This window comes from Chiloscyllium plagiosum, unplaced genomic scaffold (assembly GCF_037043375.1).
Source record: "Chiloscyllium plagiosum isolate Xiang-an unplaced genomic scaffold, Cpla_swu_hap1 HiC_scaffold_23, whole genome shotgun sequence".
In the NCBI taxonomy this organism is placed as follows: Eukaryota; Metazoa; Chordata; class Chondrichthyes; order Orectolobiformes; family Hemiscylliidae; genus Chiloscyllium; species Chiloscyllium plagiosum.
The window spans coordinates 49,419,634-49,443,279 of NW_028270161.1; positions in this window are offsets into that span (position 1 = coordinate 49,419,634).

The window sequence follows — 23,646 nt, forward strand, 5'->3', positions numbered from 1 at the left end:
AGAATATTTAGTACCTTCTCTTGTGCTTTATGCCAATTCAGAGGTATGGCCACTTGCACATAGAGATACTGCCTGGAGTATCTCATTTAATGGGTGTCTGCACATTTAGTGATTACACAATGTTCAGCACCATTGGCACCTCAGACAATGCAGCAAGATCTGGATAATATCTAGGTTTGCGCTGACAAGAGGCAAGTAACATTCATACCACACAAATGTCAGGTTATGATCATCACCAACAAGAGACAATCCAACCACCGTCCCTTGACATTCAATGGTGTAATCATCACTGAAACCCCTACTATCAACATTTTGGGAGTTCTTATTGATCAGAAACATAATTGGACTCATCACATAATCACAGTGGCTACAAGAGCAGTTCGGAGGCTAGGAATACTCTGGCGAGTAATGCACCTCCTGACTCCTGAAAGCCTGTCTGCCATCTACAGGCACAAGTCAGGAGTGTGATGGAGTACTTTCCACTTGCCTGGATCAGTGCAACCCCAACAACATTCAAGAAGCTTGACACCATCGGGACAAAGCAGCTCACTCGATTGGTAATGCATCCACATCCAAAAATAAATAAATTCAAACAAACTATCCTTGAGACTGCTTGCTCCTTATCGCTTAGTAAACTCTTCAATTCCTTATATGCTGCAACACTCTTTTATTTATATGTCTATCTTCTCAAATACAACTCTCTAAGTGTAGTGTCCAAGACCTCTCAATTCACATACTCATCCCAAACTGGTATCTTCTCTCTTCCTGCTATTGGAGTTGTGTGATCAGTTACATCATTATGATTTACACCAACCTTATTACACCATATAGTATCATCGAGATGTACAGCATGGAAACAGACCCTTTGGTCCAACCCGTCCATGCCGACCAGATATCCCAACCCAATCTAGTCCCACTTGCCAGCACCCGGTCCATTCCCGACTCAGGCGACTGTCTGTGTGGAGTTTGCACATTCTCCCCGTGTCTGCGTGGGTTTCCTCCGGGTGCTCCGGTTTCCTCCCACAGTCCAAAGATGTGCAGGTCAGGTGAATTGGCCATGCTAAATTGCCCGTAGTGTTAGGTAAAGGGGTAAATGTAGGGGAATGGGTGGGTTACGCTTCGGCGGGTCGGTGTGGACTTGTTGGGCCGAACGGCCTGTTTCCACACTGTAAGTAATCTAATCATATCCCTCCAAACCCTTCCTATCCATTCTCCTTTATTTCAAAGTGCTGCGGTTGAATTGAAGTTTTTCATCTTCAATCCATTTTGAATAACAGCTGGAAAAACACAGGAGGTCTATGCAGAGAAAGCAGAATTAATGACTTGGGTCCAGTGACCTCCTTCAGAACTGATTGTATCTAGGAAAGAGTTGGCCTATTGGCTAATGATAGGGTGGAGAGAGGAGTAAGTGATAGGTGAAGATTGAGGTGTGTGTGTGTGTGTGTGTGTGTGTGTGTGTGTGAGTGAGTGAGAGAGAGAGAGAGAGAGAGAGAGAGACAGACAGACAGAGAGGGAGAGAGACAGACACAACGAGTTATTGAGCATGTCCTTATTACAAATCTCACACCCCAGGCCTTGTTACCATATGCTGAAAATGTGTTGCTGGAAAAGCACAGCAGGTCAGGCAGCATCCAAGGAGCAGGAGATTCGACGTTTTGGGCATGAGCCCTTCTTCAGGAATGTTTCTTGTTGTCATATGGGTTGCTACCACAAACAAACCATATTGGCCATTAATGATCCCTATTACAAGCTATTCATTCTCCCAGGCTAATTTTTTTTATCATTGCTTTGTCTGCCCAATGTTTTTCTCTCTCTCTTTTCCACCGTTGTCAAGTATTGTGGCTGTTCTTAGTAATTTTTGAGCATTTGGCCTGCTGGACTACATTTTGATCACCCTGGTGGATAGACTGGTCTGGCCTTGGTATTCTCCTGAGCAGAAAAAAAAATATCCTTATGAATTTACCTGAGTTTTCCTTCAGTTGCCAGTAAAGTTTTGGTTACAGCAGTAGTATAAATCTCTACTTCAACTGTGGATCTCCTTTTCCAACTGTAAGCCAAGCACCCAGAAACTGGTCTGGAGATGTGGATTTGAATCTCATCATAGCAAAAGGTGAAATTTCAATTCAATAAATTCTAGACTTAAGGGTCTAATGATGACTTTGAAACTATTTTTGATTTCTGTAGAAAGTCGCCTGTTTCAATAATGTCTTTTAATGAAGGAAAATTGTTGTCCTTATCTGGTCTGGCCTCCAGAAATTAAATTCCAGAAGCATAGCAATGTGGTTAACTAATGTGAAATTAAGTAGCAAAATCTTTACATTATATTAAGAATGAAGAACTCTCAAGAATGAAAAAAAGAAACAGATCAGCTGCTTGGCACGAAAAATGACAACGCCAACCTCAGCCCTTCTTAACCCTGTAAGGTCTTCCTGATCAATATCTGGGGAATTGTTCCAAAATAGGGAGAGCTATCTCACAGACTAGTCAAGCAACAGCCTGACCCAGTTATACTCAAGGCATTACAGTTTACCAAGTCCCAGACTACACCATCACTAGCTTGGGGCATGTCCTATCCCATCAGCAGGACAGAGCCAGAGGTGGTGACTCCATGAATTATGATCAGGAGGGATTTGCCCTGGGAGTTCACGACATTGATTCTGGATTCTACAAAGTCTCATGGGTTCAGGTCAAACATGGGCAAGAATTCCTCCTGCCGATTACCATGTATCGTGACTCCTCAATTGATGAATCAGAACTTCTCCATTGTGATGAAAACTGTGGGATTTACATGTATACCTTTCATGCTAGTTTCTGTAATCTTGGCTTTCTGGCTTTGAGTTAGTAACTGCTGGGCTTTTTACGAATTTAAGTATTTCTGTGCCCATGGTGATTTCTTTAAGAGAAAAGTTTTCAATGTCTGGCTGTAGGATGAATGAAGTTTTTGTACTAACGGACTTTTGTTTATTTTAAATTGTTTGCAACCTAGCATGGTAAATTATGGGGCCTCATGGTTTGTTAGAGTGTCCTGGGATTTCTTTTAAGTTTAAGGGAAATACTAGTAGTTAAGGAGAAGGCCTTTTAGTTTCACTTTTAGCTTTGTGTAGTGGAAGTTTTCTGAAAAACTGGGAACAGGATGGCTGTATAGAGAAGTGCTCCTAAGAAGGGAGTGATAGCTTTAATAATTTGACTACCTTGGAGTGAAAAGTTAATGTTAGTCTCAGACTAGAAATGCTGTGATAAAAATGAGGAAATTGTTATTTAAGCTGAGGACATTGAGGCTCTCCTATATGATACCTCGGATGAAGCTATCTTCAGTTCTAGTTTAGAAGTTGAAATCATGTTTGATAACAGGGATTCTGGTGTGAGAATCTAGTGGGAGAGGTGTTGGTGGATGGGGAGGTGGGAGCATTTAAATATCTGTCAATCTCATGAAGCTACAAAATACGATAACCTACATGCCAAACAATATAAGCAGCAAGCAACTGTTGGGGCCAAATGACTCAGAATCAATGAATCAGATTTAAGCTCTGCAGTCCTGCCACATCCAGTAATGAATGATGGTGAACACTAAACAATTCACTGGAGGAGAAGGCTTCATAAATATTTCCATTCTTATTGATGGGTGATCCCAGCACATCAGTGTAGAAGGTGGCTGAAGATTCGCAATGATCTTTAGCCAGAATGACTCAGTGATCGATCCATCTCAGCCTCCTCTCGGGGTCAGCAGCATCACAGATCCCAATCTTCAACCAATTCAGCACACTCCACGTGACATCAAGGAGGAGTCAGAGGCATCAGATACCAAGAAGACTTTGGATCCTGACACATTCCAGCCTTATTACTGAAGACAAAACTTCCACATGTATATCCAAGCTGTTTCAGTACAGCTACAACACAGGTATTTACCTGACAATATGGAAGATTGCCCAGGTATGTTCTTTACACGAAGAGCAGGTCAAATTCTATCACTACCACATCAGTCTACTTTGATCATCATTAAATGATAGCAGGTATTATCAAAAGAGCTACCAAGCAGCACTTAATTAGCAAGAACCAGCTCGGGTACAAACAGATGTGTTCAGCATCTTTTTGGAGAGTGATGAGATACACCTGCTTCAATGTATCCAGCCCTTTGAATAGCTTTGGATATTTTTACTGAAATTCTCTCCTGTTTTCATACTGGATTAACTCTGTATGAGACCTGGATGAACATATGCATTTTTGTTCAACAATTATGCATTCTGATTCCTCAGCACAATATGGTGCATCACTCGTATTTGTCCACTGTGAATAAGCTCTGGAATGATTTGTCAACACAGCTGAAGAACATTTCTTCCTGGATCTTGAGGTCTTGTGTTTGATGGTTTGACTGCCATAGGCTTCAAATACTGCTTCTTGTTTCAACTTTAAAGTCTGTTTCAAATCCTCATCCTGTTAAGTTGATGTCTAGCATTTATTTTGACTCTCTTTGATTCACCCAGGAATGTTGTTTTCACCTTACGCCCCAAACAGTTAACTTGTTGAACATTTTCCTTATGGCCTGATTTCCATTTCTCTAGAAGTTTTCCTTTTGCAGGACCTTTTCTTTGTTTTTGGGGGTGATGGAGGTGCTGTTAACTTACCAATGTTTTCTGAAGTTGTGTATTAGCACTGAAAGCTCTTACCCTCCCACTGCTGGGTGTTTGGTGCATGTGATTTTGTTTGGAGCCACATGCTCTACAACTTATTGTAATTAGTGACATGGAATTCTGTCCTTTTGGCAGCTTTTCAGGAGACTGATGATGTCCGAATGCCAGTTTGGGTCCTATCCACGTGACCATGTCACAAGAATCCCTGCTTTTTCCCCTCACTAATGACCGATTTTGATTTCTATCAGTAAATCAAATTGGACCACCTGTTTCAATGTTAAATCCTTGGATTGAAGAAAATCTGTGAGCTTTTCAGTCCTCACACTGACCACTTTATATTTACAATTAATCACAGTTCGAAACACACAACATCCTGCTAATGTGTTGAGGTTTTGGCAAGGTTTACACTGAAGCTGCCATCTTGTGCCTTATTGTAATTACCCACTTGATGAGTATTACAATTGTTCCTGCTTTCTGCCACATCTTCTTATTGTTTTACTGTTTGATCCTGTGCTTTTCTTTTCCAGAGTACTCCCAGTTTCATGACTGGGCATCAAAGTCTTCTGAGCCTTCTCCTTTTCTTGTTTCTTTCCTTGGTATCTTGCCCTGCCTTTGGATTTTTCCCACTTTTTAAATCTGTTGCACCTGCTAAGTTATCTGAGATCTTAAGCTGTCTTTGGAAACTCTTCTTAACAGCTGTATCCCTCAGACCCTTGCAATTTCTGATCCTGGCTTGAAATGTTTTAGTCCCTTGCTGACACTGTGCCTTACCCCATGCTTTAAGCCATATTTGGGGTACTGGTCTGGAGTGTATCTGGGCTGAGTATCTGCACATACACTGTCTTGAGATTGCTTGTGCCTCAATAACTAAGTAAGGCTCCATATCTACTTATGTATGCAACAATACTTTATTTACATCTGTAGCTAGTAACTTATTAAGCACATCTCTCTAGTGCAGTATATGCTTTTGTATGCTCATTGTAGACTGTTCACTTCTCTCTCAGAATCATCAATTACCAGGTATATTGTCACAATTTATAAAACTTTTGTTAAATCACGTCCACAGCTTTGCAAAAAACAAACTTGTTGAATTTCAAGCCAAGCAAACCCTAGTTTTGCCTCTTGATCATTCTAAACTTGTTCAGTTTGGTTTGATTCACATTTATAATCTCACAATTAAGCACTTATTGAGGTGTCCAAACAAATCATGTCATATCATCCAGCTGTGAATAAAGCAACAGTCATTATCAACTGCAGATTAATATGTTTAAAAGATTAGGTGAAACATTCTATTAAAAAACTGATTGGATATTCTGCAAAGTGACAATTATTTTACTTTAATATAGTCTGATCAAAGCATTTGCTCTCCGATAGAATCAAATTGGTAAATTGTGGTAATTAGTTACTGATATTTTGGTATATTTTAATTGGTGCAATAATGTATGCTGATCTCCTTTATTTATTGCCTTATTCTTGTATATTTATGCCCCGATCTATTAATGTACTCTGATGCTCTTTGATTGGTATATTAGGATAACTGGGTGTGTTTTTATAAATGTATTATTGTGTATTCAGTTAGTTAAAGCTCAGCACACTTATTATACCATAAATTAACCATTTTCTTTTGAGTCACAACTGCAATATTAAACATGACTAATATCTGCTTGTCTTGTGTTTAAGCATCTCTCTCTCACTGTGTTGAGTGCTCCCTATACTTGCCCCATTTTGCTTCTTGCACATTCCTAAATACGTTTCTCTTAGGGTTCATGTTTTAACATTAGTTTCATCCATTTGTATTGATTTAGTCAAGGCTGGAAAAACTCAGTGCAATGATAATTTGGACTTTCTGCCTGTTTTGGAGGGTTCTGTAATGAGTCAATGGGCACCCCTTTTTGGCAAATTAGAAAAAAAATTGTAATTGAAAAGTGATATTGATCTTATTCCAGTTATAACGTAAAGAAACAACTGAGGAATCATCCAGTGAGGCTTTGTGAGTGGAGCTAATAAATAAGAAGGGGATGGTGACGTAATTGGGGTTGTACTATAGGCGCCCAAATAGTCAACGGTGATAGCGGGGGAGCACTTTGGGACCAATGACTGTTGTTCTATCAATTTTAAAATAGTTATGTACAAAAACAAAACTGGTCTACAGGTCCACGTTTTAAACTGGGGCAAGGTGAATTTTGATGGAATTAGACAGGAATGTGCAGGGGTTTATTGGAGTAGTTTGTTTGGAGACAAAGGGACCTCTATCAAGTGGGAAGCCTTTAAAAGTGAGATAGCTAGAGTTCAAGGTTTATATGTTCAGATACGGGCAGCTGGGATCAAGGGAATCCCTGGAGGTATATAGGAATTTTACTGAAGAAGGAAGTGGGGAAGGCGAAAAGTGGACATGAGATAGCCTTGGCTGAGAAGATTAGGGTGAATTCAAAGAGGTACTTTAAGTATGTTAAAGGAAAAAGAATAACTGGAGAGAGGTTAGGGCCCCTCAAGGACCAACGTAAACATGTATGTGTAGAACCACAGGAGATGGGCAAGGTTCTCAATGAATATTTCTCCTCTGTGTTTACCGTGGAGAAAGACATGAAGACTTGGGAACTTGGGGATGTTAGTAGTGATATCTTGGGGGCAGTCCATAAAGGAAGTGTTGGATATACTAGAATATATGAAGGTGGATAAATCTCCTGGTCTTGAACAGATATATCCAAGAACACTGCAATAGGCTGGAGAAAAAATGGGGGGGCCCCTGGCTGATATTCTTGCATCATCGTTACCCATGGGTGAAGTCCTTGAAACTGCAGAGTACGTGAATGTTGTGCTATTATTCAAGAAGAGCTGCAAAAAAAAACCTGGGAACTATAGATCAGTAAGCTTAACATCTGTAGTAGGTAAGTTACTTGAGAAGATTCTGAGGGGTGAGAAAAACATGCTTTTGTAAAGACAGGGTTTGATTAGGAATAGTCAGCATGGCTTTGTGAGTGGCAGATCATGCCTCACAAATTTATTAGAGTTCTTTGATGAAGTGACCAGGAAGGTTGATGGAGGCAGGGCAATAAAATGTAGTCCATAGGGATTACAGTAAAGCCTTTGATAAGGTTCCACATGGTAGGCTGCTGTGGAAGGTTAGATTGCATGGAATCCAGAGGGAGCTGACAAATTGGATAAACAATTGGCTTGGTGGTAGGAAGCAGTGGGTAACAGTGGAAAGATGCTTGTCGGACAGGAGGCCTGTGACTAGTCGACTGCCTCAGGGGTCAGTGCTGGGCCCATTACTGTTTGCTATCTATATCAATGATTTGGCTAAGAATATACAAGGCATGATTAGTACATTTGTTGATGACACTAAAATAGGCGGTATCGTGGACAGTGAGGAAGGTTATCAGAAATTGCAACAGGACCTTGATCAATTGGGGACTGTGCCCAGAAATGGCAAATGGACTTGAATACTGATATGTGTGAGGTCTTGCATTTGGAAAGTCAAATCAAGGTAGGAGTTTCATGGTGAATAGTAGAGCCTTAAAGAGTGTAGTGGAACAGAGGGATCTTGGAGTTCAGGTTCACAGTTCTCTGAAAGTGGAGTCACAGGTAGACAGGGCAGTGAAGAATGCTTTTGGCACACTGGCCTTCATCAGTCAGAGTGCTGATTTTAGAACAATTTAGGCCAAGTGCAGGGAAATGGGGTTAGTATGGACAGACATTTTGGTCAGCCTGGACCAGTTGGGCCAAAGGGCCTGTCTCCGTGCTGTAGGACTCTTGAATCTATGAAACACCTCTATGACTAAGGAATGGAACTTGATTGTGTGAACGGCAGCAGGGAGCACTAGTGAGATATAGGATTGCAACACTGTGTGTTCATAATACAGTCAGACTCCACACTTCCGAGATTACATATGTTCATTTATCTGTGAGTTTCTATTCTATGAGGCAAATCAGTAGATTTGCATTGTAGATCAGTGTTCTTGGAAATGGGGCCTTGTTTCCATCCAGGCTAGTGTTTCTTGATGTTTGATATAAGCTTTTTAGCATTCTTCACAATGCACTAAGCATTCCATTGTGACTATCTATCAGCTTCCTTCTGCAGCTTGCAGTGTTGAAGTTCTAATCAGAGTCCTCTGCTGCAGACATTATGTGTGATCTGGCCTTTTGACAAGTTGGTCTTTGCACAGTCATTGCGACTTCCTTGGAGACAGCTGTCCAATGTCCCAGCACATCAGATCCCCAATTCTACCCCAAGCTTGCAACATCTGAGCTGCTGCCTCAATTAAGTGACAGTGTTGAAGTTGATGTCAGGCCCCCACTTTTGAGTGAGTGAATATTAACACAGTTTTTATCTATAGACATGGGATAGTAAGATAGGATATCTTCGACACACTCAGACTCCAGAACCATGCGATGTAAAAACAGAAAGTGCTGGAGAAACTCAACAATTCCTGTAATATTTATGAAGAGAGAAACAGAATTGGCAGTTTGAGTCTAATTTCTTCAGAAATTCGATTCATGCTCAGTAGTTATTTTTTGAGTAAAGATACAATTAACATTTTACTTAAAATTCACTCATTCCCAAAACTTTTTTTATCCCTCTTGATACATCCTTCTCTACCTTCCCGTGCCCCACATTTATTTTGTTCAAGGCAAGTCTGGAGATGGCTTCCCCAATGTCCCTGAACATGTATGGATTCCTTTTGGAGGCTGTGGTCCACTTGCCAAACTGCTTCTTTGGGTGGTCTTCATCTCCTGAATTAGTGACAGTGTTGTCAAATTCATCATGTGTAGCTCATCCAGCTTTTGGACAAAATTCTAAAACAAAAGCAAAATCAAAGCCCTTCTGTTTTATCGAAGAATGCAGGTGTTTCAGCAAGGTATACTCTTGTTGGAACTCTGCTGTCACGGTTACCTTCCAGTTCCTGTCCTCTGATCCATATTTTGGATGCCCTTTTTCAGTATGGCCAGGTTGTGAGCCCTCAGTCATTGGCTGAAGATGTAGACTCAGTCTGCCCCTTACCATGCTTTTTTCCATCATGCTTATATTGCATTACATCGCTTGGGAAAGGGAGGGAAATAAAGTTTACAGCCCGTGGCTCTTCAAAAATGGCATGGGGCAAAGCCATTTTGCCAGGGTCCAGTGCAATACTCAAGTTGGGCCAAATGAAAATCTTCATTCTTTATCAGGAGATTGTTGATGGTAGGTACCCATCTCCCTACTTTACTTTTGGCTTGAGGAGGTCTTGGTGAGCTTATAACATGAACAAATCTGCCAGAGGCTGCAGAATATTGGAAATGGTTGGCCATTGTCAGCAACATCAATGTCCAGATTCCACATGTGGAAAGTAGTCTACTGGCATGGTGGCTCAGTGGTTAGCACTGCTGCCTCACAGCACCAGGGACTCGGGTTCAATTCCCGTCTCGGGCAACTGTCTGTGTGGAGCTTGCACATTCTCCCCGTGTCTGCATGGGTTTCCGCTGGTTTCCTCCCACAGTCCAAAGATGTACAGTTTAGATGAATTGGCCATGCTAATTTGCCCGTAGTGTTAGGTGGATTAGTCAGGGGTAAATATAGGGGGATGGGTTGCTCTTCGGAGGGTTGGTGTGGACTAGTTGGACCAATGGGCCTGTTTCTACACTATAGGTAATTTAAGAGATTATAATGGCTTCCAAGGCAGTTCGACTAAGTTTTTGAATCTCAGTCCAATTGGAATAATGGTCAACCACAATGAGAAAAGTCATCCTCTTAAATTCAAACAGATTCAAACGATAGCGTCATTTAAGGGGCTTTTTGATAAGCACATGAATAAGCAAACAATGTAGGATATAGACTGTGGGCAGGCAGAATGGAGTAGTTTAATTTGGTGTCATGTTCAGCACAACATCATGGATGAAGGGCCTGTTCCTGTGTTGTACTGTTCTTTGTTCTATGTGTTGTTGCCAAGGCATTCCCATAGCCGAGGTGGAGAGGACACAGGTAGGAGAGGCCTCTTCCAAGTCCTGTCTCAGAATAGTGTAAGAGGCACTGCTGGAGGCTGTGTCATGAACAGAACACGAGCTGCCTGGCCACTATACAGACTGCAGTGTTTTGGCCTGACGTGGAAATACTCAAATGCCCCTGATAGATGTTTGGATTGGATAGCTTGTGGGATGACCAATCTATTGATGTAAGCCAAAGGGTTCTTGATGAAACTGATAGAATTGACTTGTTCAAGCACTGCCACAGATTTGTTTTGCTGGGGCTATACCCTGGCCAACTATCAAAGTAAAACAACTGGGGATCTGTGTACAACTGAGCTTCACGAAATTCCTGCTACTTCTTTTCTGTGGCTGCCATGGAGGTCTGAAATTATTGAATTAATTTATCACCTTCCTTTCCTGCACTGTCAATGGGATCCTAGATAGAGCATCAGCAGTCAGTCCTAATTTCCCTTGGACATATTCTATGAGCACAGGGCATGCAGCAGTAATGAACCTGATGGGGCAGCGAGGTTATAGAATGGTTGGGCATGAGTCACAGTGGAGAGAGATCTTTAGTACCCGATGATGGATTGAGACATCTGATGGCCCAGTGTATTATTGCTTGACGATCAATTCAATTAATGTCCTGGGGATTTTGGTTCAAATCCTGTCATGGCTGATGGTGGAAAATAAATTGAATGAAAGTTTGAAATTAAGAGTCTAATGATGACTATGAAACTATTATCGATTGCTGGGGGAGAATCCAACACTATTGTCTTTAGGGAAAGTAGTTGCCAGTCTACATGCGACTCCAGACCCACCACAGTGTGGATGACTCTTCACTGCTCTCTGGGCAATAAATGATGTCCTAGCCAGAGCCGTCCACATGCCATGAATGAAATTAAAAATGACTTGTTAGGATCTGGCACACTAGGATGCATTCACTGTTTTTGACCACTTGTGAGAGATTGTTTAAACTTCTTGCAGTACCACAATTGACCTCCATGGTTATCTGATCACACTGCTAATAACTATCTATCTAGAGGGCTCCCTTGTCCCCCGCACATAGCCAAACTCTCCCTCTTTCTATCATTTCCCTTAAGGCCTCTAGTGCAATGTGCAGAAACTTCAGAGTCTGACTGGCTAGTTAGTCTAGCCATTGAACCATATTTCCCAGGTTGGTATCACTTCCCCCACAGCTATTAGCAGCTGACCCCAGCCACAATGCAGCTCCCCTCTAAGAGGTGCATAATAGCTCTAGGTGGTGCTGGCCCCTTATGCTGTTGGCCTGTTGCTGATCTGTCCAGGCAAACAATAACATGGTTGAAACTGGCTGGGTGGTGAAATTGTTAAAATGAGCAGGCAGCAAAAAAATCGACAGACTATCGATGTGCATGTGTTACTGAACTTTTCACATTTTCCAAGATAATGACCCTCATCCACCAAAAACGAAAACTTAATGTTCAAAACATGAAGTGAATTTAAAGCTAAATCTATCTTCAATTTTGCACTTGGGAGAATTTTAAAAATGATATAATAGACTGATGTAGCCTAGAGCTATATGCCAACTTGATTAAATTACATTTTTTTTAAGTAACTCAATTAAATCATATATAATTATTACTAAATGGAAAATCAAACCAATTCAGTCAGTCCTACCAAGAAAAATGAACGAGTCTCACAGCTTTTGGAGTGGAGGCATTGGTGAGGTGGGGTAGAATCGCAGGGGTATGACCATTGAACTTCCTGCATTCAAAAGTACAGAAGGCCTAAGATAATACATTACTGAGCCTAGAGGACAACTTGTTTGATGCATGCACTTAATGGCCGCTTGAGATATTTGGCAATGCTATTTTTATAAAACAAGATAGGCTCTTAAGAGTTAGAATGCCAAGAATGTTATTCATACAATCCTACACTACAATAACCATTGCAGACTCTCTATCACAATCAGATCGACATTTATTATTTAGTACTTAAATGTTTGGTATTGGTTCAAGTGCAGCATTAAATGGATAATTACTTTACTAATTAAAGTGCATTAAAACCACCAACCCTCCCATTCTTGATCAGATTGTGTATCAGTAAGTGGGTTATCAAAAGTAAATGCCAACTTCTTTTGCATTGCTTCTGGACTGGGTTCTCCCAGAAGTATCAATGACTTGATTTAAAAGCAGGCAAGAGTAAATGACCTTGGACGAGCACTCCGGCGATGGCTCGGTTAGTTCTTGGAAGGATAGCAATGTAAAATCAAACCATCCTGCTTCATTACACTGAGAACTGAAAATCTACTGTTTCTATTCTCTAGCAAAAAAAAACCCACATGCAAATATACTTTTAGCTGAGAATAGTTGAGAGTGCGGTGCTGGAAAAGCACAACAGGTCAGGCAGCATCCAGGAAGCAGGAGAATCGATGTTTTTGGGCAGAAGCCCTTCATCAGGAATGAGGCTTGTGAGTCAAGGGGGCTGAGAGATAACGGGGGTGGGGCTAGGGTGAAGGTAGCTAAGAATGCAATAGGTAGATGAAGATGGGGGAGAAGGTGAAAGGTCAGAGAGGAGGGTGGAACAGATAGATGGGAAAGATGAAGGACAGGTCAAGAGGGCAGTGCCGAGTTGGGACTGGGATAGGGTGGGGGAAGGGGAAATTAGGAAATTGGTGAAATCCATATTAATCCTGTGTGGTTGCAGGGTCTTAAGGTAGAGGGTGAGGTGCTCTTCCTCCAGGCATTGGATCGTTAGGATTTGGCGATGGAGGCAGCCCAGGACCTGCATGTCCTCGTTAGAGTGGGAGAGGGAGTTAAAGTCTTCAGCCATGGGGCAGTGGGGTTGGTTGGTGCGGGCATACTGTATCCATTGCACCTGATGTGGCCTCCTCAACATCGGGGAGACAGGACGCCAACTTGCAGATCGTTTCAGAGAACATCTCTGGGACACCTGCACCAACCAACCCCATCGCCCCGTGGCTGAACATTTTAACTCCCCCTCCCACTCCACAAGGGCATGCAGGTCCTGGGCCTCCTCCATCATCAAACCCTAACCACCAGACGCCTGGAGGAAGAACGCCTCATCTTCCACCTTGGGACCCTGCAACCACATGAGATTAATGTGGATTTCACCAGATTCTTCATTTCCCCTCTCCCATCTTATCCCAGTCCAAGCCTCCAACTTGGCACTGCCCTCTTAACCTACCCTTCGTTTTTCCCACCTATCCGCTCCACCCTCCTCTCTGACCTATTACCTTCTCCCCCATCTTTATTTACCTATCGCATTCCCAGTTACCTTACCCCCAGCCCCAATCCCTCCCATTTATCTCTCAGCCTCCCTGACCCACAAACCTCATTCCTGATGAAAGGCCTATGCCCAAAACGTCGACTCTCCTGCTGGTCGGATGCTGCCTGACTTGCTGTGCTTTTCCAGCACCACACACTTGACTCTGATCTCCAGCATTTGCAGTCCTCACTTTCTCCTTTTAGCTGAGAATAGCCAAGTCCTACTTTGAAGAGCACACTGCCAACTTTGGAAAGAATTGATCGTCAGGACAAATTGGAAGGCAGTAATTTGATGATAATAAGCTTAGGTGTTAAGAATCTGAAAAAGATAGAAGGGAATTGAGGAGTCTTAATAAGTTTTGAATGTATGCGTTAGAGCAGGGAAGTTGAGTGAGGACTTTTGGTTTCCGACAGAGAGGATGTTGGAAGGACGAAGAATGTGCATTCCAGACTTCCTCTGCCCTATTGTTGATGGACGCCCCTTCAGTTAACTAGACCTAGAAATAGTTAACTAACCTTTCTATATCTTTACTTGTCCACATTAAAACTGGGCTTATACCAAATGTTTAGCCACCTGCAATAATACAATGATTCAGTTTTAATGATTGTGAGATTCTGTGACGTTTTTCGGGACGTTTAAGTAAATGAATATAAATGCATACAAACACAACATTTTTGAATTGTGTGAGCATTTAAATCCCCATGCCATGTTGGCTTGGAGTCAAGCTGGGATGTTAGAAATCTCAAGCCCTCCTGGAATACAACCTATTATAGTCTTAACAGAGATGTGGTGGAGGCAGATGACCAACCTGCTCTCAGGCGACAGGTATTTAAATGTTTTATTGAGGCTGTGTGTCTGATTTTTTATCTCCTATTTTAGGTTTAAGCTTAACCAGCTGTTTCTTGAACCTTGGAAACTCTACTAGTGTTAAGAAGGAAAGCACTGCTATCCCTGGAGATGGTGTTTTGGATCAGCGGGAATAGAGATGCTTCTCTCCGGACACTCAGGCATGTCTGTCAACATTCCAGTATTTACCCAACTCATCTCTTCCAACCGGGAATATGTAGGTCCAATCTTAGTCATCATCTCTCGCATAGTAGGTGTGTGTTTCTAGGTTCAAGTCTTCTCTCTGGGTCCTGCCTCCAACCCATGCAGGACTTTTTACACTCCACTGCAACACCACCACCTCCTCCACCCCCCAAGCCTTCCAATTTCCTCCCTCTCAGACGTCCCTGCAATTTTACGTTCCCAGATTTTTCTGACCATCCCGACTACCTCCAGCTTCTGAACCAAAGCACCTTAGGCCTTTCCAGTCCACACTTCAGTTCTTCATCTTTGTTTGACCATCCTAATCATTCCAATACACCTTCCCTCCCCCTCTACTTTGATCTCAGGCTTTGAGCTAGTGCTGAAGTCATATTTGCCCACCAGCCAGTCTCTCAGTCAAGGTGGGTACAGCTGGGAAATGGAAGAAAAGGATTTTTGTTTTTATTTTTCACTCACGGAATGAGGATGTTGCTGGCTAGGCCAGGACTTTTTGCCCATCCCTATTTGCCCTTGAGAAGGTGTTGGTGAGCTGCTTCATTGAACCGCTGCAGACCATGTGCTGTGGGTTGACCCACAATGCCCTTAGGGAGGGAATTCTCCAATTTTGACCCAGCCACAGTGAACGAACTGTGAGTGGCTTGGAGGGAAACTTTGTGATGTTCCCAAAGATCTTTTTACATTAGATCACTTACAGTGTGGAAACAGGCCCTTCGGCCCAACAAGTCCACACCGACCTTTTGAACAGCAACCCACCCAGACCCATTCCCCTACATTTATCCCTTCACCTAACACTACGGGCAATTTAGCATGGCCAATTCACCTAACGTGCACATTTTTTGGACTGTGGGAGGAAACTGGAGCACCGGGAGGAAACCCACACAGACACGGGGAGAATGTGCAAACTCCACGCAGACAGTTGCCTGAGGCTGGAATTGAATCTGGGTCTCTGGGGCTGTGAGGCAGCAGTGCTAACCACTGTGCCGCCCCCTGTCTTTCTAGGTGGAAGTGGTCATGGATTTTGAAGGTGCTGTCTAATGAGCCTTGGTGGATTTCTGCAGTGCATCTTGAAGAGAGTACACACTGCCCCTGCTGAGTGTCAGTGGTGGAGGGAGTGAATCTTTGTGAACATGGTGCCAATCAAGCCTGGTCCTGAGTGGATGCTGCCAAATTTAACAGGACCAGAACAAAACCAAATCTTTAAGGTTTCCAATGCAAAACAGTTTCCTCATGCCACTCCAGAAATATAGATGTGGTGCAATGAATGTCAGGTAAATCATGAAGATGTAACTAATGGCAGGAATCTTACATTAGTAGGAAAAGAAGACACCAGTCTAGAATAAGCATGTGAAAAGACAGGTCTTATACTAAAGAGGTGTATTTGACACCCTACCAAGCATTAATGTAAATAAAAGGAATTTACAGTAGATAAGGAGATGAAGAGCCTCATATAATGAAAAGGAGCAAGTCGCCTCAGGAACAGTGTACGGGTACATTCACAACCCGAGATAGTCCAGATTGGTAGCTCAATGTTCACTGGCTTAAAACACCAGATAAAAATGAGGACAGCTAGGGAAAAAAATTACCTCTCCAGAGCCAGCGTCTGAAGTCAAAGCAAAGTCCAAAGGGGACATCTAAAAAGGGAAAATTGTGTAAGGCAGGACAATACTTCAGAAGACTTCAAGAAAACAAACAACTGGAAAAAGAGAAGACACCGAAGGTAGGGGAAATAAAAAACTCAGAAGACTTTAATTATGGGGATACAGAGCAGGAGGACCCTGAGGGTGAGGTAAAAAAAGATAGAATTTACCAGCATGCTCAGGAGGGGAAATACACAGGACCAGAATGCTTTAACAGTAAGGAAAAACACAGGTGCCTCATCCAGGTCAATCTGGTAGCAACCCTTAGCAACTAGCAGAAATCTTATTAATATCTCAACCATGTTGAGAATGTAGGAATCCCACAACTGCCAGATGTGAGATGTCTAGAAGCAGCTGTTTCAGTGCCATAGAACAGCTTTAGGAGAAATAAAATCATGTCATTGTGTTTTTAGACTTCCAGTCTAGGTCCAATAGCTGAGAGTGTTCTGTTAAGACAAAATATAGAAGAAAGTACAATGGCATATGATGCATTTATTAAAGCATTCAATGGATACTTATCCCCTAAAAGAAATTTAATGATTGACAAAGTGAGATTTAATCAGCGATTGCAACATTTGGCAGAATTCATAGAAATGGGTAACTCAGTTGGGCAGCATGGTGGCCCAGCGGTTAGCACTGCATCATTCACAGTGCTAAAGACCCGGGTTCGATTCCAGGCTCAGGTGACTGTCTGTGTGAAGTTTGCACATTCTCCTCATGTCTGGGTGGGTTTCCTCCAGGTGCTCTGGGTTCCTCCCACAGTCCAAAGATGTGCAGTTTGGGTGAATTGGCCAAGTTAAAAATTGTCCATAGTGTTCAGGCTGTGTAGGTTAGGTGCATTAGTCAGGAGTAAACATAGGGTGGGGGAATGGGTCCTAGATGGGTTACCCTTCGGGGGGGTTGGTGTGGACTTGTTGGGCTGAAGGGCCTGTTTCCACATTGTAGGAATTCTACAAAATGCTTTGTAAGGTCTAACAGGACATTAAAAGTATGAAGCTTTGAAGGATGAATTAATTAGAGACCAGCATAATAGTTAGAGTGAGGGATGAAAAGTTTATCACACTTTCGTCAATCCAAAGAGTACCTGATATTGGAACAGGCAATTCAGTTCACTAAACAGCCAGACATCAGGGCCTGAAATCAGTGAGGAAACATTGTGGACTCTCCATATGCAGTTACATGAGTAGGCCCCAAGGTGGCATCATCAACCTCCCGAAAGGTCAGCACAAAAGAAGGAAACAACATCATTGGTATCATGAGGTTGTGCATGAAATGCCTCCACATCAACTGTTCAGCAGGGGGTGCTGAGTGTTACAAGTGTGGCCAGTTAGGGCACTTTAAAAGATATTCTAAGTTAACAGCTAGTTCATCGTATTAGAAATATGAAACAGTTCTGCAAAAGTTTAATTTCCAAGAAATGAATATTGTGCAAAAAGGAAAATGTTCAAGAAGTTAAAGATTCAGAACATAGGGTGGAGACAACATTCCTGAGTGAGGTCAAAGAGAGTCAAAACAAACTATGGACCATGAACTTGAAGGTACAAAGGTTTGAAACCAAATTTAAACTCAACAGGATGATTTGTTTCAATAATGGCAGACAGGTAGGCATGGTTGAAGCCTATGGAAATCAGAGCAGCAAACTTAAAACTCCAAGGACCAGGAGGTCTTCAGCTGCTTAGTCACAGAGAACAAAATATAAGTGAAACTCCATATATACTGAGGAGTCAGAATACTGAATTATTGAACCAAAATGCATATAGGAACACAATACTTTGGTATGAAGATATCAGAGAAATTTCACCAAAAATTTCCAAAGTTTTTCAAAAGCTTAGGCAAATTGAAGCAGAGAGATGCTAAATTCCCACACTCCCATGAATATGCAATGGGAACTCTTTAATCGGAAAAATAAAATCTCAGCTAGACAGCACGATTGAAAATGGGAGCATAACTAGTGCAGGCATGATAGGCTTAATGGCCTCATTCTGTGCTGTCAGAACTCTGACACAGCAAACACAGTGCTATTCAGGGCCATCAACTGTTCCCAAGACACATGGAGAATAAAGATTGCATACGGATATCACACAGTTAAACAGGTGAATTAGAAGGGAAATCCATCCCACTTTATCTGTCAACTATAGCTTGGCAAAATTGCCAACAAGTAAGTTTTTCACAAAAGTCGATGGAAACAGTGAGTCTAAGGGTATCTGCGAGACCCAAAGGTCAAGATTATGACTGCATTTATTATACTATTTGAGTGGAATTGCTTGAGATTTTTAAAAAGGCAGTGTCTAAAATCCTAAAAGGCAATAGGGAAACTTATCAAATGGATGTTTCCAAATGCAGAGCAAACAGCAGGTACACAACCAGAGAGTTAGAGGCATTTTAAAGACACTGTAGAATACAGCCATTACACTAAGTGAGAGATGCCAATTCTCTCTAAATTATACTTACATTTTTGGCCATGAGATCAAAATCAAGGCATCACAACGATGCAAGGAAGTCTCAGAATCATCGGTGAATTCCCAGCACTGAAGTTCGTAAATTAAGAATATGCTTCTAAGGCATGGTGAATCAAGTGGAAAAGTTTATCCCTAAATTAGTCAGTTTTATTCAACCCATTAAAGAGCTTTTGAATAAAGTCAGTAGTTGTACTGGAGTCAGGAAATGGCTGCACCTTTTGAAAAGGATTAAAGATCACTGATGTGGTAGCACATTACAGACATATTCACAGTAGTAGCTACAGATGAATCACCTACTGGACTAAGGGTGGTTGCTATTCAAGTGCACGCTGACAGAACAGTACAACTGGGTATTTTTCATTGAGAATTTTGATGGAGACTCAACAGAAGAATGCAACCAGAGAAGGAAGCATTAGCAGTTACTTGGTGATGTGAAAAGTTACACAAACCAATTCATGGGACTGAAATTTCAGGCCGAGACAGACAATAGATGCTCAATAACATTAATGAGATAAAACAAAATCTCAAAATTGCCTTTATGCATACAATGATTCAGTACGCGACTATTCCATCGTCATTTCTCATCCGCCTAAGTTCCAAGAAAGGGTCAAGTTCCGGCAGATACAGTCTCGAGGGCAGCAGTGAGCAGAAAAGGATTGTATTCTTGTTGAAGATGGAGACACTCATTCCACTGTTATAACAAACACTATATTGACAGCTCCGGGCAAACTTAGACAAATTCAAAACTAAAACAGAAAGTGCTGGAGAAACTCAGCAAGTTTGGCATCATCCGTGGAGAGAGAAAGAGAGTTAATGTTGTGAGTTCTGTGACCCTTCATCAGAACTGAAAGCAGCTGAGAAATGGTGGTATTTATGTTGATGATGGGTGTGAAATGAATGAGTCACATAGAGATGATGTCCAGAGAGAGAGAGAGAGAGAGAGAGAGAGAAAGAGTGAGAGAGCGAGAGAGCGAGAGAAAGGAAGCAGATGAAAGGATTGCTGATGTTCATCCAAGAGAGCGATAAATGCTGAATAGATGTGCATGTGAAATGTTAATAGTTGAAAATGGTTTGGCTGCACCAGGAGCAAGCCATACAAGATGAGACATGGGGTCGGCAGCAAACATGAAGCAAGGTGTTCATGCTCTATAAGTGTTAAACTCAGTGTTGAGTCTTGAGGCCTGTAAGTTACCAAGGTGGAAGATGAGATGGTGTTCCCCCAAATTGCATTGAGCTTCCCTGGACCATTGCAGCAGGCTTGAGACAGAAATGTCAGCATGGGAACCCAGAAGCGTGTTAAAGTGACAGGTAACAGGCAGCTTGAGGTCATTTTTATGAACAGAACAGAGATTTTCCACAAAGCAGTCACTCAGTCTGCGTTTTGTCTCCCTGTACACAGGAGACCACATTGTGAGCAGCGAATATAGTAGACTAGATTGAATGAAGTGCACGTAGGTCACCAACAAAAACAGAAATTGCTCTTCTGAAGAGTCACTGGAGCTGACATGTTAACCCTGTTTTCTCTCCACAGATTCTGCCAGACCTGTTGAGTCTTCCCAGCCATTTCTGTTGTTGTTTCTGATTTCCAGCATCTGCAATTCTTTGGTTTGTTCATTTATCAGGTAAAACACAGTTTCACTATCAGTGGGATGCCACCACCAGACACATATTCCCCTTCATTCCCTTGTCAGCACTCTGCAGGGATCATTCTCTCCAGGATGCTCTGGTCCACTCCCCTCCAGTCCCAACACCACCTCGTGGCATCTTCTCATGCAATCGTAGAAAGTGTAACATTTGTCTGTTTACCACCTCCCTCCTCACTACCTCAATTGTCTCCAAGCCAAAACTAAACTGACCACCATTGATATACACAATCTACATTTTGCAGATGACAGTGATGTTGTTGACTACTCTAAACCAGATTTTCGTTCATTGTAACCCCTATTTCTTTTCAGCAGCTCCCAAATATCCCCCCTTATTCAACAGTTCATGTGCAAGGTGTGAGGTGTCATGAATCACATATCGTGTTCTTAAAGCTTTTAACAGTAACGGTTTTTTAACCATTAGGGAAATGCCTCACATTTTCTTTATGTAATGTGTTCTGGGGCTTGTGCAACAAGGTTGTGCCTCAGAGAAGAATTAAACCATGTGATAATTTTTTAAAAAAACCTGATGTTTTCAATTAAGGAAAACTTCATTGAGCAATAAGATTTATTGGAGCCTTTCACAGCACCTCTGCAAATAAACGTTAACTCAGTGAGATTATCCTCTCCAGAAATGACTGCATAAGATCACGAACCTCCCGAAAGTCTTTTGATGGATGATGAAGTCCAGGATTTATAGAGAAGTTTCAGCCCTGCTTTGTAAAGGGTTTTATTGTACTACAAATGGACATATGACCACTAAGTTCTCCATGAACCTCTGTCTCACAGATAGAATGCAATATAACTTCAAGAGACATGCTCACAATGTTATCACTGTATCACAGTCTGTGAAATGAGTGTACAAAGGTCTCAGATTTCTTCCTAATGGGGCCAATTTTAGGATGACAAATTGGTAAAAGCATGCTACTTTTTGTAACTGAGGAGCTTACTACAAGCCCACACATTGGAGGGGCCTGTGACTATAATATTTAGATATATCAGGAGCTGTAATAAATGACTGTTGAATGTTTCAATATTATGTTCTACATGACAAGAGTCATAGAGTCATACAGCATGTAAACAGACCTTGCAGTCCAACCAGTCCACACTGACCATGTTCCCAAACTAAACTAGTCCCACCTGCTTGCACTTGGCCCATATCCCTCCAAGCCTTTCCTATTCAGGTACTTATCCAAATGTCTTTTAAACATTGTAACTGTACCTGCATTCACCAATTCCTCTGGCAATGCATTCCACACACGAACCACTCTCTGTGTAAAAACATTGCCCCTCATGTCCTTTTTAAATCTTTCGTTTCTCACCTTAAAAATGTGCCCCCTAGTTTTGAGCTCCAGGAACTTGGGAGTTCTAGTCCAGGATTTTCTCAATGTAAACTTGCAGGTTGAGTCAGGAGTTAAGAAGGTAAATGCAATGATGGCATTTATTTCAAGAGGACTTGAATATAAAAGCAGGGATGTACTTCTGAGGCTCTATAAGGCTCTGGTCAGGCCACATTTGGAGTATTGTGCATAAGTTTGGGCCCCATATCCTAGGAAAGATGTACTGGCCCTGGAGCATGTTCAGAGGAGGTACACAAGAATGGTCCCACGAATGAACAGTTTAACATATGAGGAATGTTTGAGAACCTTGGGTCTATACTCGATGGAGTTGAGAAGGATGGGAGGGATCTAACTGAAACTTACAGAATACTGAATGGCCTGGACAGAGTAGATGTTGGGAAGGTGTTTCCATTGGTAGGAGAGACTAAGACCTGAGGGCACAGGCTTAGAGTAAAGGGAATACCTTTTAGAACGGAGATAAGTAGAAACTTCTTCAGCCAGAGAGTGGGGAATCTATGGAATTCATTGCAGCAGAAAGCTGTGGAGGCCAGGTTACTGAGTGTGTTTAAGTTGGAGATAGGTAAGTTCTTGGTTGTAAAGGGGATCAAGGGTTACGTGGAGAAAGTGGGCGATTAGGGTTGAGAAACTTAGCAGCCATGATTGAATGGCGGAGCAGACTTGAGGGCTAAATGGCCTAATTTCTGCTCCTATGTATTATGGTCCCCCACTTCAGAAAAATACCTTTGCTATTCACCTTTTCTATGCCTCTCCTAAATTTATAAACCACTATAAGATCACCCTCAACCTCCTATGCTCCAGTGAAAAAAGTGCCAGCTTTTCCAGCTTATTTTTATGACTCAAACATCCACTCCCAGAAATATCCTGGTAAAATCTTTTCTGAACCCTCTCCATCTTGAGAATATCTTTTGTAATTACAGGGTGACCAGAACTGGACACAGTGCTCCAGAAGAGGCCTTACCACTAGTTCCCATATTACAGCAGCTAACTATATCTGCATCAGCAACAAGTACCCTACACAATGAAGCAAACCCCATACAATTGTGACCATTCACAACCCATTTAAATCAAGCAACAACACTACTGTTCAAAACAATGGAGCTCCATGGAATTACATTAATGAACAATGGAGACAAGACAGGGGCAGGTTTATCTACCCCATTCAGTCCATCATGTTGAACCTCAAATACATCATCACTCTCACAAATTTCTTCATGCAATCTTGTCAAAGGCAAAATGAGGGAAAAAGACTTTGCTCAACACAAGAGAATACACATTTTCCCGCATATGGAAATCTCTACGTAAAAAGGCATCTGTATGCAGTTAAATTTTAACGTCAACTCAACTACTTGACATCTGCTGACATTATAAGTTAACATTTTGTGTGTTTTTTTTAAATTTGGCTTTGCATTAGGTTGGATTTACAGCGAAGAGAGTGTGAAATCCAAGCTCTGTGTGATTACCTGGAGGTGCTTTCACACCTCTTGGCTGAGTGTTTCTTCCTTGAATTATATTGCGTATTTGCATCAAAAATGATGCTGAAACCAAATTACAGCAACACAAACAGCACAGGTTAAATGGGTTATGAGTTATGAAAGTTCACTTCATTGCAATGATTTGAAAAATATTAATTTGTTGCCCTGCTTTTTTGAGAACAGGGG